The sequence below is a fragment of the Tiliqua scincoides genome, unplaced genomic scaffold, assembly GCF_035046505.1.
Source record: "Tiliqua scincoides isolate rTilSci1 unplaced genomic scaffold, rTilSci1.hap2 HAP2_SCAFFOLD_104, whole genome shotgun sequence".
NCBI classification, from domain to species: domain Eukaryota; kingdom Metazoa; phylum Chordata; class Lepidosauria; order Squamata; family Scincidae; genus Tiliqua; species Tiliqua scincoides.
Genome location: NW_027101356.1, coordinates 3,148 through 30,334, shown reverse-complemented (window position 1 = coordinate 30,334; position 27,187 = coordinate 3,148). Strand labels below are relative to the sequence as shown.

The following is a 27,187-nucleotide window of genomic DNA, read 5'->3' as shown; positions in this document are numbered from 1 at the left end:
GACCCTGGTTGCTCTGCTACCCCCAAGCACAGGCAGGATCTTCCCTTTGCACTCTGCACTGGAGGAGAGTCTGTGGCTGCAGAGGTGGGTGGTCTGTGCGACACGCAGGAATAGTGCAGTGGGGAGGGGAGGCTCTTCCATTCAGAGTCCCTGGCCTGTTGCACTGGGGAGGGGGGAGTGGCTCGCCTGTGGACCTCCCTGTGCTGGAGGAGGGAGGGAGAGGACGATCCCCTGTCCTGAGCGCAGATTCTCTGTGGGGAAACTTGCTAGAAATGGCTGCGCCAATGAACACAACCACAAGGGCGATTGCAGTTGGAGTCGGGGGTGTTTAATAGTGCACAAGAAAGGCATTTATGGGCCACCTCTGGTTCTATCACACATTTTCCAACACAACACCTGATGCTAGAATTTCTTCAGAGGTTGGGGAAGAGAGGAGCCAAAATCCAGACCTCCCCTGGAGACTTTCACTCCAGAATGTCTCAGTCTTCTGCCTTCCAGGCTTTGAGACAGGACGTGATGCTGAGAAGACCCAGCCCTGACCTGCCTTTTTCTTTCTGCTCCCACAGACTGCAGACTGGCAACCTGGATTCAGTGTGGATCAGCTCTTCCTCTCTCAGACTTCCAAATGGGTACCGCAGATCCAGCTCAGGTATGAAGTTTTAGGAGCACATTGGTAGTTTTGTGGTGGGGAGCCACTAGCAGGACAGTTGCTACACGTGTAAAAGTCTGTTGCAGCTTACAGACAATACAGCAAAAGGCCACTGTGAACATTTAAAATGATGATCAAGTATCTCAATGGAAAAAATTAAGATTGAGTCATTTCTGCCCAACATTGCATCTACGCAACAAGGATCACACAGGCACACCTGTGGGTTGGGCAGAAACGGGCTAAGGAAGGAAGGAAGTTGAAAAAAGGAGTTCTAGAAAAGCTATGGTAGTTTCTCAAACTGTGGTTCAGGACCCACTAGGCCAATTTCAGGTGGGTCCCCATTCGTTTCAATATTTTATTTATAATCCATTAGACTGGATGCTCCCCTGGGATGTGACTGCATTTGGGAAAATGTGATAGACCTGTACTTTTAACAAGCTACTATGTATATTCATTTAACAATGATAGTCAGTGGGACTTACTCCTGGGTAAGTGTGGGCAGGATGCAGCCTAGGATTGTTAAAAATTTCCCTGCTTGATGATGTCACTTCCGGTCATGACATCATTTCCGGTGGGTCCTGATAGATTCTCATTCTGAAAAGTGGGTCCCGGTGCTAAATGTGAGAGCCATTCTTGTGGTATTTACATGCACAAGGTTTTGAGAAGCCTTGGCAAATGTGGCAATAGCAGAACACATTCTGCACCTGTGCAGCAAGAGCAAACTCTTGGCCTTGGTGATGACTCTGAACCCAGTGCTGTGGACAACAGAATCATATCTAGGAATGTGGATTGCGGTTAAGGTAGAACTAGCTAGTAGGCAGCCAGTATAATCTTATTAACCTTTAATAACCCTTAATGTTGTAATAGTATTGTGTCATGTTTTTAAGATTCAATAAAGGCTGAGCGGGCTAGCCAGGAGCAGCGCATTTTCTCTTGGTCTCCCAGCATTGTGCTTCGAGCTCTCCTGCCAGCATTATACCCTTTGAATCTATGACTGCCGCCTCATCCTTGCTCTGATTCCTTGCTATTTCAGTTCCTACTAACCCTTCAGTGCATCTGCTTTCTGTACTCCCAGCAAGCCACAAGGCCCTAGGCCTTGTGGGCTTCCCAAGCAGCATCCAAACTGCGACATCTTTCAGTGCTCTGCACTCCCACCAAACAACAAGGCCCCAGAAGCCTTGGTTGTTTCCCAAAGCAGCATCATGCGCTGCTACAATTCTGGTCTACTGGTCTAAGCAGTATTGTCTTCAGTAGGTCTGTAGCCTTAACAGGAAGCTACACACCTCCTGCTGTAAAGTTTTCCACGACAAATCCACGTTCACCGTCCAGGGCAGGAATACTCTGCTTCACGCATAGGAGGCTGAGATATGGAGTCAGACCCTCAGTCTGCCTCTCCAGGCTGTGTATTCAGACTGGCAGCTACACCCCAAGAGTCCCAGGCAGGGCCTGGCTTGGCTGAAATCCTGGACACTAGTTGGAAATTTCACAGATTGACAGCACAATCTTAAATTGTGCCTGCAGTGGTCCCTGCACTGGCCAAAGGTGTTTCACATGTCCATAAGAGTTGGCAGTGCCGGTGGGGGGACCTGGTACCCTGCTGATGCTCTATCCAGGCCACTGGCAGAGGTACATACACTGCTGAGCGGTGCAGCGGCTTTGGGAGGGTGGTGAAAGTTCCAGGGGGGGGAAGGGGGTATTTCTAGGCAGGGGCAGTTTGGGGAGGTGAATTGGGCCCGGGACGGGGGCAGGATCAGCAGGTGCCTCCTTTGCCATACCCTAACCCCAGTTGAGGGCAAGCCAGTGTTACACTAGGATGCTTGGACTTCTGCTAGCTATATAGCTGGTGGAGATTTGAGTAACCCCATAGGTCTGGCTGGGATGTTACTTGTTGTAGGAGGAAAAACGCCCCTCTAGCCACCTCCTCACCTGTGCTGGCTGCTGCGCAGGCCTTGGTTGTACCAGTGCAGGTGAGGACTGGGCTGCCCATCACTGAAGAATAAGGCCTCCCTCCTTGAAACCCTCCACAGCATATTGATGAGAACTGTCCTCTCCCAGCAAATCATCCGAAATCTTCCCTCCTGACAGCAGCCATGTAAGTAGAAGAGCAGACAAAATACCAATGAGAAGAGCTAATGCCCAACTTCAGCTTTCCCGAAATGTTTTACATGTACATCAGCGGAGTCTAAACTGATGACAAAACGATCTGGATACATGATTAGGAAAAGATTACTAAGATTACTAATTACTAAGATGATTACGGGGCTGGGGCACTTTCCTTATGAGGAAAGGCTACGGCGTTTTGGCCTCTTAAGCCTAGAAAAGAGACGCCTGAGGGGGGACATGATTGAGACATACAAAATTATGCATGGGAAGGATAAAATGGATAGAGAGATGCTCTTTGCACTCTCACATAACACCAGAACCAGGGGACATCCACAAAAATTGAGTGTTAGGAGAGTTAGGACAGACAAAAGAAAATATTTCTTCACTCAGCGTGTGGTCGGTCTGTGGAACTCCTTGCCACAGGATGTGGTGCTGGCATCTAGCCTAGGCACCTTTAAAAGGGGATTGGACAAGTTTCTGGAGGAAAAATCCATTACAGGGTACAAGCCATGATGTGTATGCGCAACCTCCTGATTTTAGAAATGGGTTATGTCAGAATGCCAGATGCAAGGGAGGGCACCAGGATGAGGTATCTCGTTATCTGGTGTGCTCCCTGGGGCATTTGGTGGGCTGCTGTGAGATACAGGAAGCTGGACTAGATGGGCCTATGGCCTGATCCAGTGGGGCTATTCTTATGTTCTTATTATACTTGATGCCTGAAAATACTTGCAGGCTTCTTCTGGTGAGGAAAGGAAGTGCGGATGTTTTGTCTGGCTTGAGAGCCACTCATTTCCTGCCTGTGCCGGAGATGCGGAGGAAGGTCTAGGGTCCTGGACACTGTCTGAGGGTGTTTTGTTCTTGCAGGGTCCGGTGATTTTCGAGGATGTGGCCGTGCATTTCACTGAGAAAGAGGCAGCTCTGCTGGACCCAGACCAAAGAGCCTTGTACAGGGAGGTCATGCTGGAGAATTACCGGAATGTGGCCTCTGTGGGTAAGGGGGTGTTCTGCCAGATTCCCAGTCCAAGCTCCCCCTAGAGAATTATGCCCACTTTTAGCTAATTAGCTCCCCTTCTTTCCTCAAAAATGACCCTGGTTCTGCTTTGCAGTACTGCTGGACCCCCACCACCAAAGTAGCTCGCCTGTTTAACCTACAGAGGTCCTCCTTCCTGCCAGCAGCCTCCCACCACTACAGCAGCCCCTTGGTCCTCAGCAGGTCTTGGGCACAGCAGCCTAACAACAGTCTTAGTGTCTCCACTAGTTTCTGCTCCAGCAGCTTTCAAAGTCCATTCACACATCAGCAGTTCCAGCAGCCCATTAGCCATCAATTCCTCAGTCTGTCCTTCCTCAAGCTTTCCTCCTTCTGCTACCCACATCAAACTCTCCCTTCATCAGGTGCTTTTATGCCTGAGGGCCCTATTGCCTTCAAGTGGCTGCAGCTGTGCAGCACACTCTGCTGGATGCCCAGGCCTTACCCTTAAAGGGGCCACTGCTGACACCACACCGACCTCCTTGCCAAATCTTCTGTGATTCCAATACAGGGGGCTCCTTCCATCATATGGCCAATGGCTTTTTCTAGCCCTTTTCCTTTTCAGGAAGACTTTTTTGCTGCCTCTAAAACAGGAATTGGCACCCTATGGCCCATGAGCTGTATCTGATCTGCCAAACAAGGTCACCCAGCCCTGTGAGGCCCCAAAGCCAGTGGAAGGCCCCAGCCCCAAAGACCATGCTGTGCCTCCCTCTCCCCTTCCTTGATATATGGCAGCTACAAGGTAGGGGGGAGTCGATATCATGATCATGGGGTTAAAGCTTTATGCTAAGCAGAGGGTGAAGCCATTCAGCACATAACTGGGGCACTGATGGCACTTCTGCTGCAAAGCTCATTGGGGGAGGGAGAGCAGCCCCACCTGAGAACTCCAGCATTCATCTCTCTGTAGTTCAGGCCCTGTGATTCTGAGGTTTGCTCAGAACAGAATATGGGTAGCATACAGCTGGCTTGCTATGCTGCGCTGCTCACGTGTCATGAGGCTCCACACCACTGAGATAAAACTTAACTGGGACTCCCCAGCATCACCTCTCATGCAACAGGGCAAGACTCCAAAAGACCCTGAGAAGGAGCAGAGGGAGGTGAGCCCAGCAGCCTGGAGCACCAGCATCAAACAGGTCGAGCCCGCTTAGATTGCAAAGTGCCCACAAAGTGAGGAACACGAGACGGAATCAGGGTCAAGTGCCCACTGCTTTGGGGGTGCAGCACTCACAGAGCCAAGCCAGATGGATCAGCCTCCTGTATGAACTTGAGCGGATCTTAACTGCACCCCTAAACTGAATTGGAGCAGGATTCGGTGCACATCTATTCAGAAGTGACTCCCACTCTGTCCAGTGAGGTTTCTCTCCAGAAAGAAAAGGAGTGCATCCTGCAGGCATAAACTGGATTAAACTGGTCTGTGTGCATGACTGTGGTCATGGGGGGGGGGAAGAAGAAGGGCAAATAACACAGGTCTACAAAATTGAGGGTCAGAAAAGTTTTCCCCAAACTTTATGGTGGTTTGATATGAATTTGGGGTGCCGATTCCAAAAATGGCATCCGTTTTGCCCTATCACATCTAGTTTTGGAGATATAGTATAACCTCCTTAGTGAATGGTTCAAGCAGCTTCCTCATGAGGCCTTTGGCCATGGTCCAGAAGAAGCTTGCCGAGCCCTGCTGTCCAAGAATGATTTCACTCCTTTGGTTTCTTCTCTGCCTTCACAAGGAGAGCTCTGAGGGGACATGGACCTTCAGCTGAACTTATTCTTCTCTTCTCCTTCTCAAGGGCGATTTCCATCCGCCAAGCCTGACCTCATTGTGCAGCTGGAACGAGGGGAAGATCCGTGGGTGCCCGATGCTCAGGGACTGGATGAAGAGGCCTCTGGCTTTTGTCAGGGTAAGCGATCCAAACCCAAAATAATAATGCAGCTATCTCTTTAGTGAAACATTTCCACTTAACTTTTATGTCATCGTTTAGCATAAGAACCTGAGAAGAGTCCCGCTGGATCAGGCCATATGCCCATCTAGTCCAGCTTCCTGTACCTCACAGTGACACAGGTCAGACCTGAATCCTGGTGCCCTCCCTCGCATCTGGCATTCTGAGGTGGCCTACTTTGAAAATCAGGAGGTTGCACATACCCATCACAGCTTGTAGTCTGTGATGGAACTTTTCCTCCAGAAATTTGTCCAATCCCCTTTTAACAGCATCTAGGCCAGATGCCATCACCACATCATGTAGCAAGGAGTTCTCAGACTAATTACCCACTGGTTAAATAAATGTTTTGTCTTCCCTCACTCTCCTGACACTCAATATGAGTGGATGTTCCCTGGTTCTGATGTTGTGTGAGCGGGAAAAGAGCCTCTCTCTGTCCACCTTGTCCATCCCCTGCATAATTTTGTACGTCTCAATCATGTCCCCTCTCAGGTGTCTCTTTTCTAGACTGAAGAGCCCCAAAGGCAGCAGCCTTTCCTCAAAAGGAAGGTGCCCCATCATTTTGATTGCTCTCTTCTGCACCTTCTCCATTTCCACTATATTCTTTTTGAGATGTGTCAACCAGAACTGGACGAGATTGAACCTTTCTCCCTGCTGTGCTGTTTCACATTCCCCCCTTCTGTGGCAATGCATTCAAAACCTTTCCTGGCCTGCCCCAGCTACAGTGGCACTGCCACTCTAGCACTGGCTGGATTCCTACCAACTCATCCTGCTGGGGGTGGAGACCAGGCTAAGCAGCCTAATCTGTGTGCTTGTTGAGATGGAAGGTGGGCACCAGACAAGGCAGCCCTTCTCCAGTGAGCCTTGGTGGACATTCTGCCTTCTCTGTCATCACAACTGCCAAAAGTATTAGCAGAACTCACAGATGTCAGGGCCACAAAATGTGATGGTGGTTCAAAGCAGATCGCTTTAAAAGCAGTGGGAAAGATCCTTGGGAACAGGTCTTATCCATTACTACTAGTCACAATGGCTGTGTGGAACCTCTAGGTTCAGGATTACTTTTGAAATCAGAAGCAACAACAGGAGAGGACTGTTGGCCAAGACGATCTGCCTTGGTTCCCCTGGGCCCTCTTGTCTGGCCAAGGCTGGAAGCAGGAGGCTGGGCTCTGCAGACCTGTGGTTGTGTCCAGCAGGGCTTTTCTTTTCTATTTTTAAAGTGTTTTTGCAACTGCATTTTCCTCTTAATAGATGCTGTTTAAAATTTATATTGTGTTTTGATCTCTATGAGCTGCCTTGGAGGCTCTTATTAAAAGATGTCCTATGAATTTTTGTAATGTATAAATCATAACGCTGCGGTGGGATAAGAACATAAGAACAGCCCGACTGGATCAGGCCACAGGCCCATCTAGTCCAGCTTCCTGTATCTCACAGCGGCCCACCAAATGCCCCAGGGAGCACACCAGATAACAAGAGACCTCATCCTGGTGCCCTCCCTTGCATCTGGCATTCTGACATAGCCCATTTCTAAAATCAGGAGGTTGCGCATACATATCATGGCTTGTACCCCGTAATGGATTTTTCCTCCAGAAACTTGTCCCATCCCCTTTTAAAGGCATCCAGGCCAGATGCCGTCACCACATCCTGCGACAAGGAGTTCCACAGACCAAACACATGCTGAGTAAAGAAATATTTTCTTTTGTCTGTCCTAACTCTCCCAACAATAAGTCACCGGGCCCTGATGGCATCCACCCAAGAGTTATTAAGGAATTGAAGAATGAAGTTGCAGATCTCTTGACTAAAATATGCAACTTGTCCCTCAAAACGGCCACAGTGCCAGAGGATTGGAGGATAGCAAATGTCACGCCTATTTTTAAAAAGGGAAAGGGGGGGACCCGGGAAACTATAGGCCGGTCAGCCTAACATCTATACCGGGTAAGATGGTGGAATGCCGCATCAAAGATAGGATCTCAAAACACATAGACGAACAGGCCTTGCTGAGGGAGAGTCAGCATGGCTTCTGTAAGGGTAAGTCTTGCCTCACGAACCTTATAGAATTCTTTGAAAAGGTCAACAGGCATGTGGATGTGGGAGCACCCGTGGACATTATATATCTGGACTTTCAGAAGGCGTTTGACATGGTCCCTCACCAAAGGCTACTGAAAAAACTCCACAGTCAGGGAATTAGAGGACAGGTCCTCTCGTGGATTGAGAACTGGTTGGAGGCCAGGAAGCAGAGAGTGGGTGTCAATGGGCAATTTTCACAGTGGAGAGAGGTGAAAAGCGGTGTGCCCCAAGGATCTGTCCTGGGACCTGTGCTTTTCAACCTCTTCATAAATGACCTGGAGACAGGGTTGAGCAGTGAAGTGGCTACGTTTGCAGACGACACCAAACTTTTCCGAGTGGTGAAGACCAGAAGTGATTGTGAGGAGCTCCAGAAGGATCTCTCCAGACTGGCAGAATGGGCAGCAAAATGGCAGATGTGTTTCAATGTCAGTAAGTGTAAAGTCATGCACATTGAGGCAAAAAAATCAAAACTTTAGATATAGGCTGATGGGTTCTGAGCTGTCTGTGACAGATCAGGAGAGAGATCTTGGGGTGGTGGTGGACAGGTCGATGAAAGTGTCGACCCAAAGTGCGGCGGCAGTGAAGAGGGCCAATTCTATGCTTGGGATCATTAGGAAGGGTATTGAGAACAAAACAGCTAGTATTATAATGCCATTGTACAAATCTATGGTAAGGCCACACCTGGAGTATTGTGTCCAGTTCTGGTCACCGCATCTCAAAAAAGACATAGTGGAAATGGAAAAGGTGCAAAAGAGAGCGACTAAGATGATTACGGGGCTGGGGCACCTTCCTTATGAGGAAAGGCTACGGCGTTTGGGCCTCTTCAGCCTAGAAAAGAGACGCCTGAGGGGGGACATGATTGAGACATACAAAATTATGCAGGGGATGGACAGAGTGGATAGAGAAATGCTCTTTACACTCTCACATAATACCAGAACCAGGGGACATCCACTAAAATTGAGTGTTGGGCGGGTTAGGACAGACAAAAGAAAATATTTCTTTACTCAGCGTGTGGTCGGTCTGTGGAACTCCTTGCCACAGGATGTGGTGCTGGCGTCTAGCCTAGACACCTTTAAAAGGGGATTGGACAAGTTTCTGGAGGAAAAATCCATTATGGGGTACAAGCCATGATGTGTATGCTCAACCTCCTGATTTTAGAAATGGGTTATGTCAGAATGCCAGATGCAAGGGAGGGCACCAGGATGAGGTTATCTGGTGTGCTCCCTGGGGCATTTGGTGGGCCGCTGTGAGATACAGGAAGCTGGACTAGATGGGCCTATGGCCTGATCCAGTGGGGCTGTTCTTATGTTCTTATGTAGTGCAGACAGTTTGGCAAAATACTGCCAAACATTACAGATTCTGTGAGCGAAATGCAAGGTCTGTTTGGCTGAAACACCTGGGAGGAAGGAGGGGCAGTAGCAGCTGGTCTCTGCTAGTGCGCATATCTGCCTATAGTTCTCACCTCCATGCATTTGTCAGACATTTTTGCTGCACACAAGTTACTGGCTATCAGCATTGTTGCAAGGTGTTGCAAGGTTCAAAGCAAGACTCAGTAGTCAGGGTGATCATCTGCAAGCTTTTATTACGTTGCCAGCAATGAGCATCTCAAGGGACTCCTGTCCAAAGCGTTGAGAGCGAGTATCAATCTTAACCAGACCCTTTATAACATTTTGGGTCCTTTGTTTGAAGATTTGAACTTCCCTTTGGCTGAAGTTTGACATCATATATGGAGCTAACTCTTAATAGGCTGTAGATAGCCTTAGAAACACTTGATAGGTGAGCTTCAAGTTACAGGTTTCCAAATAAGGTAAAATTAAACCATTAAACATATTGAATACAAAGTTTTCAAGAACCAGTAGAGTGTGCTATAACCTTATTTTATTCAGAACTGGCCTGGCATTGACCATTTGGCAGGACTTCAGACCTATTTCTTGACATACATCTCCTTTCCTGAATAGGATGGCCTTGCTTGAGCCACCAGTCTTCTCACTCCTTCATTCCTTCTCCTGTTCTCAGCAAAACACTGTGGGGCTCTCTGCCAACCTCTGTTAAGCAAGGTCCTTTAAACCTGCCTTTAACAGTTTTTTCTATGCCTTAATTCTATTTGACTATTGTGACCAATTACTTATTAAGGGGTATATTGGTGTGTATCTGCCAAGAAATGACCTCTTCCCTTCAGTGGTTGCCTAGCACCTTGTGCTCAGGCTTCAGCCAGCTTCTTGTGATTTTTCATATATTTTAACAAGCCAAACTTTCACTGTATATAGAATTTCTTTTTAAGAAATCCTTCTCCCATTTACCTTTGAACACATTACATGTCAGGCAAACTGCTTTTTCCCAGCTCCCTTTAACACTCATTTCTCCATTTCAGTTGCAACTCAAACTGAGTTCTTGAGTTGCTTTCTCAAGAATGTTCTTGCTTATCTAATTAAATGTATTCTTTTTCTTTCTTTCTTTTTTTTAAACAAATTTTATTTATTTATTACAGATACAGGTAAGGAAAATCAGTTAGATTTAGGGCTGGGACTACACAGGTTACACATGAGGGTATTGGCCATGGATTACAACATACATTAGTCCAACAAAAAAAATAAAAAATGATAATGTCTAATAACAAAATTATTCATCAATACAAAAATTATCATATTTGTTAATCTACTGATTAATAATTTAACTAAACAATCAATATTTTTTATCTAAAATTATCTATCCAATCATAAAAAGGTTTAAAATTTTTACTTATATGCTCTTCTTACCACTAAACTAATATTTAAAATAAAATATTTCTTATCTGATTCTTAGTTTCTGATGTCGCATTTAAGAGGAATGTTTCCAGTTTAAATGGTAATACACACTTCAGTACCTCTTGTAACTGTTTATATATCATTTTCCAATATTTCTTTGCTTTTTCGCATATCCACCACATATAATAAAAGATTCCCTCAATTCTTTACTTATCCAACATTTGTTTGATGACCCAGGGTACATTTTTACTATTTTCTCTGGAATTAAATACCATCTATAAATTATTTTATATAATTTCTCTTTTATAGAATAACCCTTTCAGTTATCTTAATACCACTTTAATTTTCGCAATATTTCTGTTCCAAATTTTCATTTAGATCTACTTTGATTTAATATAATTAATGGAATACTCTTCATTTCTAAAAAGAATTCAGTCCATTAATATCTATAAAAGGGGGGGAAAGAAAATTCTACTTGTTGTTCAGCCATTTTCACTTTCTGTCTTAGTACTTCCTTTGTTCTCCGTCTTATTGGTGTTTTCCTTCTTCCTCCTCCCACTGCTCTTTCCATTTCTTCTTTTTCTTCTTAACTCTCTTAAATTTCTTAACCCCTCTCTTTTCTTCTTCCTTTTTCTTCACTCTGTTCTTTTTGGGTTTAATCCAAAAATTCTTCCTCTTCACGAAACAATGTGCTTTCTGAAAGTTCCCTCTTTTTTCTTCCTTAAGATTCTTAATTCTGATAATGATGGTTGCTTTTTCCATCTCCTGTCTCATTTCAAAAATCTCCACTTCTTTAGTTTCATCCGACATTTGATCCATTCTTTTTTCTTGTCTGTTATTTGTAATCTGTTCCTGCAAGCTTGTCAGGAAAGAGATTATTTGCTTCATTTGTTCAGATAATTTTCTGACCTGTTGCTTCATTTCACTTCTGAAATCCCACAACAAATCTATTAATAAGGACTGGCTTTTACTAACATCCTTTAAATTTTTAAATGCCATTCTTATCAATATCAAATCAAGCCAATATACCTCTGGCTGTAAAAAACAGAGATAAAATGGTCCAACAATTAAAAAAAACAACCAACTCTCATTATCTTGTTTCACCTTCTTGTAGGGCTAATTTCCAATTTTTATATCCAAAAAGCATAAGTCAATATTCCACTGCCAGTCAATAGCAATGTCAAATCAGTCAAACAATTACGGAGTCATCCAAGTTTTATTATCTTGCATCCCTTCTTCCAAAAGGGGTGGATCAGTAATCCAGGTCAATAACACTGACAAATTAAGTTAGTATGCCTTTAAATGACCAGGCCTGAATGGAGCCTTCTTGCTAGGAAAGCGAAAATAAAAGTCATTTCAGCTGTTGATGATTAGTTATTTATTTCTTTTCCATGCATACCATTCAGCAGGGTGATCTTATCTTCTATCTCTGTCCTTTTCTTGCAGTCACCCTTATTACGAAACAAAAAAATACTCCAGCAAGGGTTTCTTTAAATCCAGATTTGCTCATTTCCCCTCTGGGTGGCTACCAGCCAACGTAAATAATCTTAAAGTTATCTTTTCCTCCTTCCAAACTCTTGATTGCAGTTCTTTTTATAGCCTTTTAATGAGCTGGTTACTCACAATTGAAAGCTTTTTTCGCTGTCATGTTGTTGTATCTAGGCCGTGGGGGGGGGGAGTTCTCAGCTGTCCGAATCATCTCCGAAGATGGCGTCCGGGATACGATGTGATTCAGCACAGAGCAAATGGGGAAAAAATACTCTGGAATTGCCATTCCAAGAGACTCCCCTGTTCAAGATCTCAGCCTTCGTTCCTTCTTCTTGGCAACGAAGAGTACCTCATTGTTGAGGCACTTGAAAAACACATCTATTTAGCAGTCATTCCCCCCCCCCCCGGGAGCCTCCGAGGTTCCTGCTACTTCATTTAATGTTAACTCCACCCTCCAAATGTATTCTTTTTCTAAACTCGTCTCTGCAGGTGTCTGTGTCCCACTAGCTAAACCTATTTCAGCCTGCCAACTGATAATACTAAAACCTTTCTTACTACAATGTTGTATATATGTGTTTTCCCAGCTTGGCTGGCCATATATTTCTGCCAAGAAGGAGTTTTATTTATCTTTGAGATGCAACTCCCTTTTCCAAATTCCAAAGTCTGTGAAACTAGTAAAACAGCTTTCTAAGCAGCTTTACTGTGAGACTAACTTATGATTGAAAATGGGCTTTCGCTATTCTATATGTTTCCATGCTTTAGTCAGACCTTTAATAAAATCAGGCAGTTAAAACTTATTTCTAATGGCTACCATATCTCTATATATGTTGATTACACTTTAAGGACAAAGACTATTTTAAAGCTTGGAAGAATAACTGGCAGGCAAACATGGTGATATCCTTGGCACTTCTGTGAGACTTCTGTGAAAATAGCAAACAGCTTCTAAAATAATTCTTTCAGTGTTTTAATGTAAGGCTTCTAGCTAAGACAATGACACTGTCCTTGCTCTAAAAAGCATGAAAGAATTACAATTTTAAAACTGTAGAAGGACTTTGCTAAGATGCATATTCTTCTGCCAAACAACGCCCATCTGCTCATGGTGATCTGTTTTAGTTTGCTATTCAAACAGAGAGCGTTCAAAGTCAGAAGCTTCCCTGGTATTTTCTATTTCTTCCTCTTATCTTCTCACCTCCTTACTTTCAAAGGGGAATAGGCTTTGTCTTTGTCTAAGTCAAATATGTGTTGTTCTTCTAAAATTTATCTTTTTCCAGTAGCAACCTTGACATTTAGCAGAGCTGCCAATTCAGCAGAGCAGCCAGATTTCAATTTTTAAGCTTTTCCCTAAATGAAAATAGTGTGGCTTTAAGCTTTTAAGCATTTGCCCTAGTGGCATATTACCCTGCTTATTCTGTCACCTTCTATCAGCATATCACGTGGCAGAGAGTTCCATAGTTTAAGCACATGCATTTGCTACTTCATTTATTCTAATTCTACCTACAGAGCCACTTTATTTCCCTTCTGGCACGCCCCCCCTGACATCCTAGTGTGATGCTGAAAACAGACTTGACTAGAACTAGATGAGGAGAAGAAGCACCCTGTGGAATCAGACCCATTGGCTCCTAACCGTGGCCAGCCAGATGCTTCTAGCAGATAGGAAGGCAACAGTCTTTCCTTGTTGTATGTTTATTCACTGACTCCTTGACCGCTCTGAAGTGTTTTTGTCATTGCAGGTTCAGCTGCAAGGAAAGCTTCCCCTGGAGGCCTTCTGCCTGTCACGCAGCTATTGACAAGCCCAGGAGATCAGTCAGAAAAGGGGGGGGGGCAGCTTCACCTGGAGCCTTGCTCTTTTGATCCAAGGTCCAAGGCTTGACCTTGGTTGTTCTCTCCAGCTCCAAGGAAAAGGAGTGCAGCCGGACTGTGTGAATGACTGTGGTCATGGGGGGGGGGGGGAGAGAGGAAGAAGAGGAAATCATTTTCCAGAGAGGAGGTTTAAGGGCTGGTCATTGTTAATGCTGTGACCTGTTCTTGCCCCACATTTCAAGAGGGATGTGGAGAAGCTGGCTCAGGGTGCACACCCTCCATTTGGATTCAAATGTTTTAGCTCCATGTGAGTCACTGGCTATCAGCATATCACATGGCAGAGAGGTCCATATTTTAAGCACATGCATTTGCTACTTCATCTGTTCTAATTCTACCTACAGAGCCACTTTATTTCCCTTCTGGCACCACCCCCAGAACATCCTAGTGTGATGCTGAAAACAGACTTGACTAGAGCTAGATTAGGATAAGAAGCACCCTGTGAAATCAGACCAAGATGGACCAAGTGTCCATCTCCTGCAGGGGTTTCATCGGGGTAGAAAGCTTCTTTTGGGCCCCTTCTCGAATGGGGAGGGGAGAGGATGAAACAGACTGCAGGATGGTGGTGACAAGGGAGGGCAAGCCTTTTCCTAAAAACTGCAGAGAAGACCCCTTCAGCATCTCTGGCCAGGATCCCAGCAGAGGCAGATGCTTGCAGGACAGAGCTGAACCTGCCTCTCTCCCTTCTGCACCACAGTCCAATGCCCAGAGCTCGTCCTCCTTTCCACTGGGTCCAGGGGTGGCAGCGTATCGGGGGCACCCAGAAGCCTCCTCCCTCCCCAAAGTCTGCAGCAAATGTAGTGTGAGCGTCTTAGGCAAAGAAAACAAAGAACTACACCTCCCAGCATGCTCTGGATCCAGGGGGAGGGCAGTGCTCAAGCATTCCTGGGGACACATGTTTCGCCTCCCTTGCCTGGTTGGAGGAGGTCTTGGCGGAGGCTTGCAAATGAGAAGGACCTGGTTGCTTTGCTACCCCCAAGCACAGGCAGGATCTTCCCTTTGCACTCTGCACTGGAGGAGAGTCTGTGGCTGCAGAGGTGGGTGGTCTGTGCGACACCCAGGAATAGTGCAGTGGGGAGGGGAGGCTCTTCCCTTGGGTGCATTCAGAGTACCAGGCATGCTGCACTGGGGAGGGGGGAATGTGGACCTCCCTGTGCTGGAGGAGGGAGGGAGAGTACGATCCTTTGTCCTGAGCACAGATTCTCTTTGGGGAAACTTGCTAGAAATGGCTGCACCAATGAACACAACCACAAAGGCGATTGCAGTTGGAGTCGGTTTGTGTGTGTGTGTGTGTGTTTAACAGTACGCAAGAAAGCCATTGATGGGCCACCTCTGGTTCCTATCACACATTTTCCAACACAACACCTAATGCCAGAATTTCTTCAGAGGTTGGGGAAGAGAGGAGACCAAAATCCAGACCTCCCCCTTGAGACTTTCACTCCAGAATGTCTCTGTCTGCTGCTTTCCAGGCTTTGGGACAGGACCTGATGCTGAGAAGACCCAGCCCTGACCTGCCTTGTTCTTTCTGCTCCCACAGACTGCAGACTGGCAACCTGGATTCAGTGTGGATCAGCTCTTCCTCTCTCTGACTTCCAAATGGGTACTGCAGATCCAGCTCAGGTATGGAGTTTTAGGAGTACGTTGGTAGTTTTGTGGTGGGGAGCCAGAGCAGGACAGTTACGACATGTGTAAAAGTCTGTTGCCACTTACGGACAATACAGATGGTGAAGCAAAAGGCCACTGTGAACATTTAAAATGTTGATTTATCAAGTATCTCAATGGAAAAAATTAAGATTAAATCATTTCTGCCCAATGTTGCAACAAGGATCAAACGGGTACACCTGTGGGTTGGGCAGAAACGGGTTAAGGAAGGAAGGAAGTTCTAGAATGGTAGTTTCTCAAACTGTGGGTCAGGACCCACTAGGCCAATTTCATGGGTCCCCATTCATTTCAATATTTTATTTTTAGTATATTAGACTTGATGCTCCCCTGGGATGTGACTGCATTTGAGGAAATGTGATAGACCTGTACTTTTAACAAGCTACTATGTATAGTCATTTAACAATGATAGTCAATGGGACTTACTTCTAGGTAAGTGTGGGTAGGGTGCAGCCTAGGATTGTTAAAAATTTCCTGGCAAGATCAACGGGTGTCTCCTCTACCTTATCCTGACCTCTCTCAAGGGCGAGCCAGTGTTGCACTAAGATGCTTGGACGTCTGCTAGCTATATAGCTGGTGGAGATTTGAGTAACCCCATAGGTCTGGCTGGGATGTGGTAAGAATAGAAACTCCCCTGTAGCCGCCTCCTCACCTGCGCTGGCTGCTTCGCAGGCCTTATTTGTGCCGGTGCAGGTGAGGACTGGGCTGCCCATCACTGAACAGTAAGGCCTCCCTCCTTGACAGCATATTGATGAGAACTGTCCTCTCCCAGCAGATCATCCGAAAACTTCCCTCCTGACAGCAGCCATGTAAGCAGAAGAGCACACAGGATGCCAATGAGAAGAGCAAATGCCCAGCTTCCTTGTTCAGCTTTCCCCAAATGTTTTTATCCATTCTGTGGAGACTAAACTGCTTCAAAAACTATCTGGATCCATGATCAGGAAAAGATTATACTTGATGCCTGAAAATACTTGCATGATTCTTCTGGTGAGAAAGGGAAGTGTGGATGTTTTGTCTGGATTGGGAGCCACTCATTTCCTGACTGTGCTGGAGATGCAGAGGAAGGTCTGGGGTCCTGGACACTGTCTGAGGGTGTTTTGTTCTTGCAGGGTCCGGTGATTTTCAAGGATGTGGCCGTGCATTTCACCGAGAAAGAGGCAGCTCTGCTGGACCCAGACCAAAGAGCCTTGTACAGGGAAGTCATGCTGGAGAATTACCGGAATGTGGCCTCTGTGGGTAAGGGGGCTCCTCCATCATGTGGCCAGTGGCTTTTTCTTGCCCTTTTCTTTTTCAGGAAGTCATTTTTGCTGCCTCTGAAACAGGAATTGGCATCTGGTCTGCCAAACAACGTCACCAAGCCCTGTGAGGCCCCAAAGCCAGTGGAAGGCCCCAGCCCCAAAGACCATGCTGTGCCTCCCTCTCCCCTTTTCTTCCTTGATACATGGCAGCTACAAGGGCAGGGGGGAGTCAATATCATGATCATGGGGTTAAAGCTTTATGCTAAGGAGAGGGTGAAGCCATTCCGCATGTAGCTGGGGCACTGATGGAACTTCTGCTGCCAAGCTCATGCGGGGTGGGGAAGAGCACCCCCACCTGAGAACTCCAGCATTCATCTCCCTGTGGTTCAGGCCCTGTGATTCTGAGGTTTGCTCAGAACAGAATATGTATAGCATACAGCTGGCTTGCCATGCTATGCAGTGTGTGCGCTGCTCACGTGTCATGAGGCTCCTTGTTGTTGGCAACTTTCAGTCTCGAAAGACTATGGTATCGCGCTCTGAAAAGTGGTTCTGGCACAGCGTCTAGTGTGGCTGAAAAGGCCAATCCGGGAGTGACAATCCCTTCCACACCGGGAGCAAGTGCAGTCTGTCCCTGGTCTGTCTCCCTGGCTATGGGCCTTCCTTCTTTGCCTCAGTCTGTTGGCCAAGTGTCTCTTCAAACTGGGAAAGGCCATGTTGCACAGGCTGCCTCCAAGCTTCTGTCAGCTTCTTGTTGGACCAGACTCTCTTTGTGAGTCTGGAAAACGTGGTAGCTGCTTTACCGATGCGTTTGTTTAGCTCGGTATCGAGAGAAAGAGTGTCGGAGATCGTTGAGCCAAGGTACACAAAGTCATGGACAACCTCCAGTTCATGTGCAGAGATTGTAATGCAGGGAGGTGAGTCCACATCCTGAACCATGACCTGTGTTTTCTTCAGGCTGATCATCAGCCCAAAATCTTGGCAGGCCTTGCTAAAACGATCCATGAGCTGCTGGAGATCTTTGGCAGAGTGGGTGGAGCTGAGCATGAGGCTCCACACCACCAAGATCAAACTTAACTGGGACTCCCCAGCATCAGGTCTCATGCAACAGGGCAAGACTCCAAAAGGCCCTGAGAAGGAGCAGAGGGAGGTGAGCCCAGCAGCCTGGAGCAGCAGCATGAAACAGGTTGAGCCAGCTTGGCTTGCAAATCGCCCACAAAGTGTGGAACACGAGACGGAATCAGGGTCAAATGCCCACCTCTTTGGGGGTGCAGCACTCACAGAGCCAAGCCAGATGGATCAGCCTCCTGCATGAACTTGAGCTGAACTGAACTGCATCCATAAATTGAATTGGAGCAGAATTCAAGGCATGTCTATTCAGAAGTAAGTCCCAGTGTGTCCAGTGGGGTTTCTTTCCAGAAGGAAAAGGAGTGCAGCCTGCAGGCCTAAACGGGACTGTGTGCATGACTGTGGTCATGGGGGGGGAGAGAGGGAAAGGGCAAATCATTTTCCAGAGAGGAGGTTTAAGGGCTGGTCATTGTTAATGCTGTGACCTGTTCTTGCCCCACGTTTCAAGAGGGACGTGGAGAAGCTGGCGCAGGGATCACACCCTCCATTTGGATTCCTCGGAAATGGCTGAGTTTTGTCTGCCACACAGTTGTGTGTCTTTCTTGTCTTTCCTACTTGTGGCGTAATTGTAGCTAAACTGCCAGGCGTTCTCCTTCACTTACCATCCATAATTTAAATAGTGTGCCTAATTCAAATTAGAAGCTGTGCTTTGTAATAATAAAATTTACAGTATTTATTAAGTAAAACAAACTTTCGTAGTTAGTTGGGCTTTTTATTCTTCCCTTCATTTATCAGATACAGAGATGAACGCAGCTCACTCTCCACTCCCAGACGCGGCCTTTGGCCATGGTCCAGAAGAAGCTTGCCGAGCCCTGCTGTCCAAGAATGATTTCACTCCTTTGGTTTCTTCTCTGCCTTCACCGGGAGAGCTCTGAGGGTTCATGGACCTTCAGCTGAACTTAATGTTCTCTTCTCCTTCCCAAGGGCGATTTCCAGCCACCAAGCCTGACCTCATTGCCCAGCTGGAACGAGGGGAAGATCCGTGGGTGCCTGATGCTCAGGGACTGGATGAAGAGGCCTCTGGCTTTTGTGGGGGTAAGCGATCAAAACCCAAAATAATAATGCAGCTGTCCCTTTAGCGAAACATTTCCACTTAACTTTTATGTTATCGTTTAACATAAGAATGTCGTACACTGCCAGGGTTTTGGGGTGCTCAGAGTTCATGCTTCTCAAACCCTAGAGTCCTCAAGGAACTCTGTTCTGTAGTACTGCCACCACCCTGTATGTGCCAGTGTCTCGGTCCAGGGACACTGAGACCCTCTAGGGTTAATTCTATCCCTTGCAGGCACTGAGCACTTTCTCTAATTAAAGCCTCAGTCCTGAAGTTACTAGTCCTCAGTGAGGATTTGGTAGCTTGCTGAATGGCTAGGCAGGATTCTGAACCTTTGTCTGCACAGACAATGAAACAACTTAGTAAAAAGGATTTTTGCTTTATTAAATACATAGGGTTACATAAAGTAACAAAAGGCAGCAATTGCTAGAGACATAAAACTTCTAGGAAACATCTCAGCATAAATTAACAAAGCTAATTGGCTATCTCTATTATTCCCTACTCTCACCTGGGTCAGCTTTCTTTTGTAGATCTTTCCTCCAGGTTCCTATAAGGCCACATGGCCCTGGTAGATCAGGCTCTCCTGCAGGATGTTGCACCCATGACCTTTTCCACCCAAAAGACAATGACAAAGACTCTCACACACCCCTTGGGCTTTGTTCTTATACTTCTCATGCTGAGGTGACTCTGAACTCATTTAAACTGTCCAATCAGAAGCTCTTGGGGACAGAATCTTCTGGAAGTGGGGCTGAATGCTTGCCTTCTCAGTTCTCCCCCTTCCCACTGGAGATCTAAAGCTGCATTCCATCCTTGATGGGCCTTTCTGGCTGCTGCTGCATAGGTGCTGCATTATCACCTTCCATTGAGTTGTTAATTCCATTGGCTATTGTTCCTCACATCCTTGCAGCTAGAAACTGCAAGCCACTTCTCTGTTACTGGTTAGATTGGTTCAGGTTGAATGTGCTACTAGGCCTAAACTGTACATATTCATGACAAAGAACATGAGAAGAGCCCCGCTGGATCAGGCCATAGGCCCATCTAGTCCAGCTTCCTGTACCTCACAGTGACACAGGACAGCAAGAGACCTGCACCCTAGTGCCCTCCCCTGCATCTGGCATTCTGAGGTAGCCTACTTCTAAAATCAGGAGGTTGCACATACCCATCACGGCTTGTAGCCTGTGATGGAACTTTCCCCCCAGAAATTTGTCCAATCCCCTTTTATCGGCATCTAGGCCAGATGCCATCACCACATCATGTAGCAAGGAGTTCCACAGACTGACTACCCACTGGCTAAAGAAATGTTTTTCTATGGTCTGTCCTCCTCTCCTGACACGCAATATTAGTGGATGTCCCCTGGTTCTGGTGTTGCATGAGAGGGAAAAGAGACTCCCTCTGTCCACTCTGTATATCCCCTTCATAATTTTGTATGTCTTAAAATTTCTACGTCTCAAAATTGTTGTGTCCAGCAGGGCTCTTCTTTTATATATTGAAGTGTTTTTGCAACTGCATTTTCCTCTTAATAGATGCTGTTTAAAATTTGTATTGTGTTTTGATCTCTATGAGCTGCTTTGGAGGTTCTTATTAAAAGATGGCCTATAAATATTTGTAATCATAAGGCTGCGGTGGGTTCTGGAAGAACTGCCAGATCCTGGCCCCATCTGCTCCTGCCCACCCACCCGCCTTCCCCATGCCCTCCGGACTCCTGCGCTGGCCTGGAAAGGCCAGCACAAACTTATCTTCCTCCATTACTTCGGAGGCTGGATGCAGCCTCTGTACCTGTTTAGCTGACTTCCGTAGAGGTGCAAAAAGGCTTTACAACACGTTTGTTACCCTCCCGGGCCAGTTCCAGGGCCTTGAGAGGCACTTTTTCAAGTGGGGGTTCCTCTTTTATTTAGCAGGGGGAGAGTAACTGGCCCACCTCCCCCCAGCAGTGTATTTTCTAGTGGCTGTCTGCTGGTGTTGCATCTTTTTAGATTGTGAGCCCTTTTGGGACAGGGAGCCATTAGATATTTGATTTTCTCTGTAAACCGCTTTGTGAACTTTTTGTTGAAAAGCGGTATATAAATGTTGTTGTTGTTGTTGTTGAGACGGCCCAGGTGCAATTAGGATTGCACTGTAAGTGTGCCTTCTCCTTTTACTCTCTTCCTCTGTTTAGTTTGGGCTCCTACTCTCAGGTGAACTCTGGTCAACTCACACTGGACCTGTTTAGACTTGAGTTTTAGTGCCCTGTCCAAATTATGCCTTCCTGCTTTGATTGATTGATTGATTGACAGCCCTCACTTAGCTCCTGTGTCCCAATTTACTTGACCTTTAAATTATGTTCTAACTTAGATTTAAGTTCTAAATTGGGTTAAGAGTAAGGTAAATTTAAATGAAGTAGAAAAACTTCTTTTCCTTTTTCCTCCTCTGTTTTGTTTACTTTCAAAGTGCCTCTGCCTTGAGCTCTTACTCTCCAGTAGACTCTGCTGCTCCTCAGAGTAGGCCTATGTAGACTTGGGATGTAACTCCCTTCAGAATCAGCTCCTTGTCTAAAGTCTGCCTTACTGTTTTTAATTAAGCAAGCACTTATGTATTACCTTTATTGTGATCACCCAGCTCCTGTGCCCCAAATTACTGGACCTGAGAAGTCCTCCCTCAGGTGAGACGAAGTCCTAACTTTAGATAAAGCTAAATTTGAAAATAGATTTAAGGTTAGAAAACTGAGAGTACACTTCCCTTCTCTTACTTCTTCTCCTCTCCTAAATGTAGAGAGTACATTTGCCTTCTCCTTCTCTTCCTCCCTCTCCTTGTACATAAATAAATAAATAAATAAATAAATAAATAAATAAATAGGTATTTATATACCACCTTTCTGGTCATCTGATTACTCCTCTGACTTTCAAGGTGGTTTACATAGGCAGGTGTTTCTAAATCCCTCAAGGGGATTTTTACAATCATAGAGGTTCTCTCTTTCAAGAACCAACCACATTTCAGAATAGATCTTCCTAGTTTGGTCTCACTTCTGACCTCCGGTTCTTCCATGCAGGCTGGTAAGCAGCTCCATCTCTCACATGGAGGGCAGCCAAGATGCTTCTTGCTCACACCAAGAGCAGGTAGAATCACTCAACTGGGCTTGTCAGCTGCTGCTCAGTCGTTCAAGAATATGCCGATGTCCTCGAGCTGGCAACCTTCTGATGTTATCTTTAAGCTAACGGAGGCTCTACCCTCTAGACCAGACCTCCTGCTCTTTGTACAAATGCTTAACTTGCTCTGTCTTACTTGGCACTTTGTTCCAGGAGGCCACCATTTTGGTCCTGCCTTTCTGGGAAATGGTCCATTTATCTTAAATTGATGGCATTTGCAAAATATATAAACTACACTGACCAGTCCAGTGGTTCTTAAACTTTTTCCCACTGGGGCCCACATTGAAAGTGACACTCTATTGGGATGCAGCTTTCTGAGCCTTACTACCCACAAGTAAAGGTGCATGCATCACTCAGTTTCACTTTCCATACAGCTGTAAACTTTTTCCTTGTCAGCTGGGGGGGGGAAGAACTTCTTTCTCAAGAGTGTGTTGGGGACTGTGTTCATAGAACATTTTGGTAGTATTGCTTCCCCCTCAGCCTGCTCTTCAGTGTTAACCAAGGTAAGTTTGCATACTCATGAGTAAACATGTACATGATGCTCCGTTTCCGTAAGGCTCAGTACATTTTCTTTGTCAGCTACCAGCTTGTCAGTTACTAAAAATGACAAGCTGACAAACTCATCAAAAATCAGATTATGGCCCATAGTTTGGGAACCAGTGCACTAGAATAATTAAAACTTAGCAGTGAATCAGTAAACAAAAACACTGAACTAACCAAGGACTGGGCAGAGGCTGCCAATATACTGCTTTACTCGCCACCAAAACCCTGAATTCCATAAGCAGAACCAATTGCAAAATAGTGGCTGGATATATACACAGAATGCCTCTGAGGACAGGGACTTAGACTTGCCATTTCTCTATTCATATATTGAAAATATTTTCTTTTGTTCCAGGAAGCAACAGACAAGATAATGAGAATCAGGGGCAGCCCCACTGGGTGTCATCAAAAACTGTCATGCATGATGTCCAAGACGTGACCTTCAGAGACCAAGGCAGAACAGAAAAGAAGGAGCAAAGATGGACAGGGAAATGGAGAAATCAATGGGAAGCTTTTCAGGGTGGAATTGTCATCCTGGAACAACCAGAAAAAGAAAACAGAGAGAGCGAGGAACAAGGCTCTCAAGGTGCAAAAACTTTCAGGAGTAAATCAGAACTGAGAAGTCAAAGAAACTACACAGGGGTGAAGAACTATAAATGCATGGAGTGTGGAAAGAGCCTCAGTACACGCTCAAACCTGGCAGTGCATCAAAGATCCCACACAGGGGAGAAACCCTATAAATGCATCGAGTGTGGAAAGAGCTTCAGTCAGAGCTCATACCTGGGTGTGCATCAAAGAACCCACACAGGGGAGAAACCCTATAAATGCTCCGAGTGTCAAATGAGCTTCACGGAACGTAGAACACTAACTAGGCATCAAAGAACCCACACAGGGGAGAAACCCTATAAATGCTTGGAGTGTGGAAAGAGCTTCAGAAACAGCTCATACCTGACTGTGCATCGAAGAATCCACAAACAGGAGAAACCATATAAATGTTTGGAGTGTGGAAAGAGCTTCAGTCAGAAAACATACTTGACTTATCATCAAAGAACCCACACAGGGGAGAAACCCTATAAATGCATGGAGTGTGGAAAGAGCTTCAGTAAGCGCTCAAACCTGGCAGTGCATCAAAGATCCCACACAGGGGAGAAACCCTATAAATGCATCGAGTGTGGAAAGAGCTTCACTACACGCGCATGCCTGGCAGTGCATCAAAGATCCCACACAGGAGAGAAACCCTATAAATGTTCCAAGTGTGAAATGAGCTTCACAGATCATAGAACACTAACTGGACATCAAAGTACCCACACAGGGGAGAAACCCTATAAATGCTCTGAGTGTGAAAAGAGCTTCACTGAACGTCAAAATCTAAAAGTGCATCAAAGAACCCACACAGGGGAGAAACCCTATAAATGCATGGTGTGTGGAAAGAGCTTCAGTACGCGCTCAAACCTGTCAGTGCATCAAAGATCCCACACAGGGGAGAAACCTTATAAATGCTCCGAATGTGAAATGAGCTTCACATACCGTAGAACACTAACTGGACATCAAAGTACCCACAAAGGTGAGACGCCATATAAATGCTTGGAGTGTGGAAAGCATTTCAGTTGGAACAAAAGCCTGACTTTGCATCAAAGAACCCACACAGGGGAGAAACCCTATAAATGCTTGGAGTGTGGAAAGAGCTTCAGTGTGAGCTCACACCTGACTATACATCAAAGAACCCACACAGGGGAGAAACCCTATAAATGCTTGGAATGTGGAAAGAGCTTCAGTGTGATCTCACACCTGACTGTACATCAAAGAATCCACACAGGGGAGAAACCCTATAAATGCATGGAGTGTGGAAAGAACTTCAGTACGCGCTCAAACCTGGCAGTGCATCAAAGATCTCACACAGGGGAGAAACCCTATAAATGCTTGGAGTGTGAAAAGAGCTTCAGTACGCGCTCATACCTGGCAGTGCATCAAAGATCCCACACAGGGGAGAAACCCTATAAATGCTCCGAGTGTGAAATGAGCTTCATAGACCGTAGAACACTAACTGGACATCAAAGAACCCACACGGGGAGAAACTCTATAAATGCTTGGAGTGTGAAAAGAGCTTCACTTACAGCTCTAGCCTGACTATGCATCAAAGAACATTGGTGAATTAATAGCAGATTGGATTGATTGCCCAAAAGAGGAGATTTCCCAAGATTTAGATACCGTAAGAAGAGTCAGTACATTATATATAAGACAACATGATCTGCCCAGGGAAATTCATGTGAGATTCATCAGAATTGGCATAGTGATAAATTACTGAAGCTATCACAGGAGAAAAAGTGGACGGTTGATGGAAATAGAATTAAAATATTGAAGAGTAAGATATTCCCATGGAGAGTAAGAGAGAAGCGAAAGTAGACTGAGAACGTAGTAAAATTCTTAAGAGGAAAGGGAATCTCATACAGATGGCTTTTACAGAAGGTATCCTCTTTCAATTCCAGTAACAGGGATATAATATAAATTTAATAATGAAAGTGGTGAGAAGAGAAGAATTAGTAGAACAAATAGAGCAGTGGTTCTCACACATTTAACACTGGGACCCACTTTTTAGAATGAGAATTGGTTAGGACCCACTAGAAGTGATGTCATGACCAGAAGTTACATCATCAAGCAGGAAAATTTTTAGCAATCCTAGGCTGCAATCCTACCAACACTTACCCAGGAGTAAGTCACATTTACTATCATTGTAAGAGAATATATATAATTGTCACAAACATCATCCTTGGGGTAGGGAAGGACCAGGGGAGACTCCCAAATCAACCAGGATTTAACCTTCCTCCACCTACACCAACCTCCACAAACCCCCAAGAGCAATTTTTTTTATTTAGCTTACTCCAAGCCCAGGTCCTATTAACATATAATTCCTTGGTCAATAATTGCACCCAATTTTTCATGTAAAAGATTTTTATTTTAAGGGAGTTTCAGTTACTCCAAAAGACATAGTTACATGCATTACAGTAGCTAAAAACAAGAAACTAAAAAGAGGCTAAAACTACCATCATACAGGTCTCTCAGCATTTTCAGTATAAAAGATAACCCCCAGCTCCCTTCCTCCTCCTGTGTCAGTTTTCAGGCACCCATGCCCTGCTTTTATTATCTAAATTACTGATGCACTACACCTGGGTAGCAAACAACTAACTTAATCCATCTTAAAGGGAAAGGCACTTGCCCCACCCTGTGACAATAGTAGCTTGTTAAAAGTACAGGTCTGTAACATTTCCCCAAATGCAGTTACATGCCATGGTAGCATCATCTCATATATTGAAAATAAAACATTGAAATGATTGGGGACCCACCTGAAATTGACTCATGACCCACCTAATGGGAACACTGAAATAGAGGATTTAGAACGGGAATCGGAAGGGAAAAAACCAGATGATAAAGAGAAGAATTGAAGAGATTAAAGGAGCAAGTGGTAGACGTTCAACGATAACAAGAACAAAAAGATACAAGGAAAGATAATTAGTGCAAAGAAGCATGATGGTTAAAGGAAGCTGTAGTATTTACTTAGTCAACATAGTGCACAATCCTAACCAGGTCTACTCAGAAGTAAGTCCTCTTTTGTTCAATGGGACATACTATCAGGAAAGTGTGGTTAGGATTGCAGCCATAATGGGTTAAACATACTTTAGAAATATAAAAAGTCTTCTTTAAATGTAAAAATGAAATATGGATATAACTGTTTTATAGATAAGAACATAAGAACAGCCCCCTATGAAATTGGTAAAAATGAATCAGAATGTATCAAAATATTGCTTAAAATATAAGTGTGTGGAAGGATTGTTTTATTGTATGTGGTGGTCATGTAAACAAAAAAATGCAATTATATTGGAGAATGGTAAAGAGTTTAATACAAGAGATTGTTGACATTGTTAACATTGTTTGAAAGCTGAATTATTTTTTGTTCAATATTATTTTAGATGTTATAGATAAAGAGAATGATGTGTATTTAGTTATGATGGTATTAACAGTTGCTAGAATTTTATGTTAGACCAGCCATTTTCAACTGGTGTGCCACGAGTGGTCTACAGGTGTGCCACAGGAATTTGGGGGAAGATCATTTATTAGTAGGGCCAATGGGGTTGTGAGCCGCCCCTTGGCAGCAGGGTGTGCCTTGTCAGTTCACAAAAACCTGATGGTGTGCCTTGACCATTTTAGTGCCTTGTCAGTGCGCCAGGAGATGAAAAAGGTTGAAAATTGCTGTGTTAGATATTGGAAAGATTTTAGAACGTCAATGAAAGATGAACTAATAGAAAAAATAATAAATGTCATGGAAATGGACAGACTTTCAGAATTATTTATTAACAACAAAAATAGATACAGATTGAGCAATGGAAGACATTTTATGCATGGTTGAAAATGAACATTTAGAAAATATAATTAGGGCATTTGGAAGAATTTATGATGCATGATATGGATAAATGATAATAAGAGGTGAAAGCAGAAGAGAAATTATAGAGTGGGAGATACAGTGTGAAAAATTAGCAGAAGTGGCGTATGGTATTCTGCCCTCCCAAATCTATGTGTATGTTTGTATTGGTTTGTAT

General features: G+C 45.0%; 1 pseudogene; it reads left to right on the top strand.

Annotated features, from left to right (window-relative positions):
• Positions 1-27,187, top strand: LOC136635828 (zinc finger protein 665-like; annotated as a pseudogene).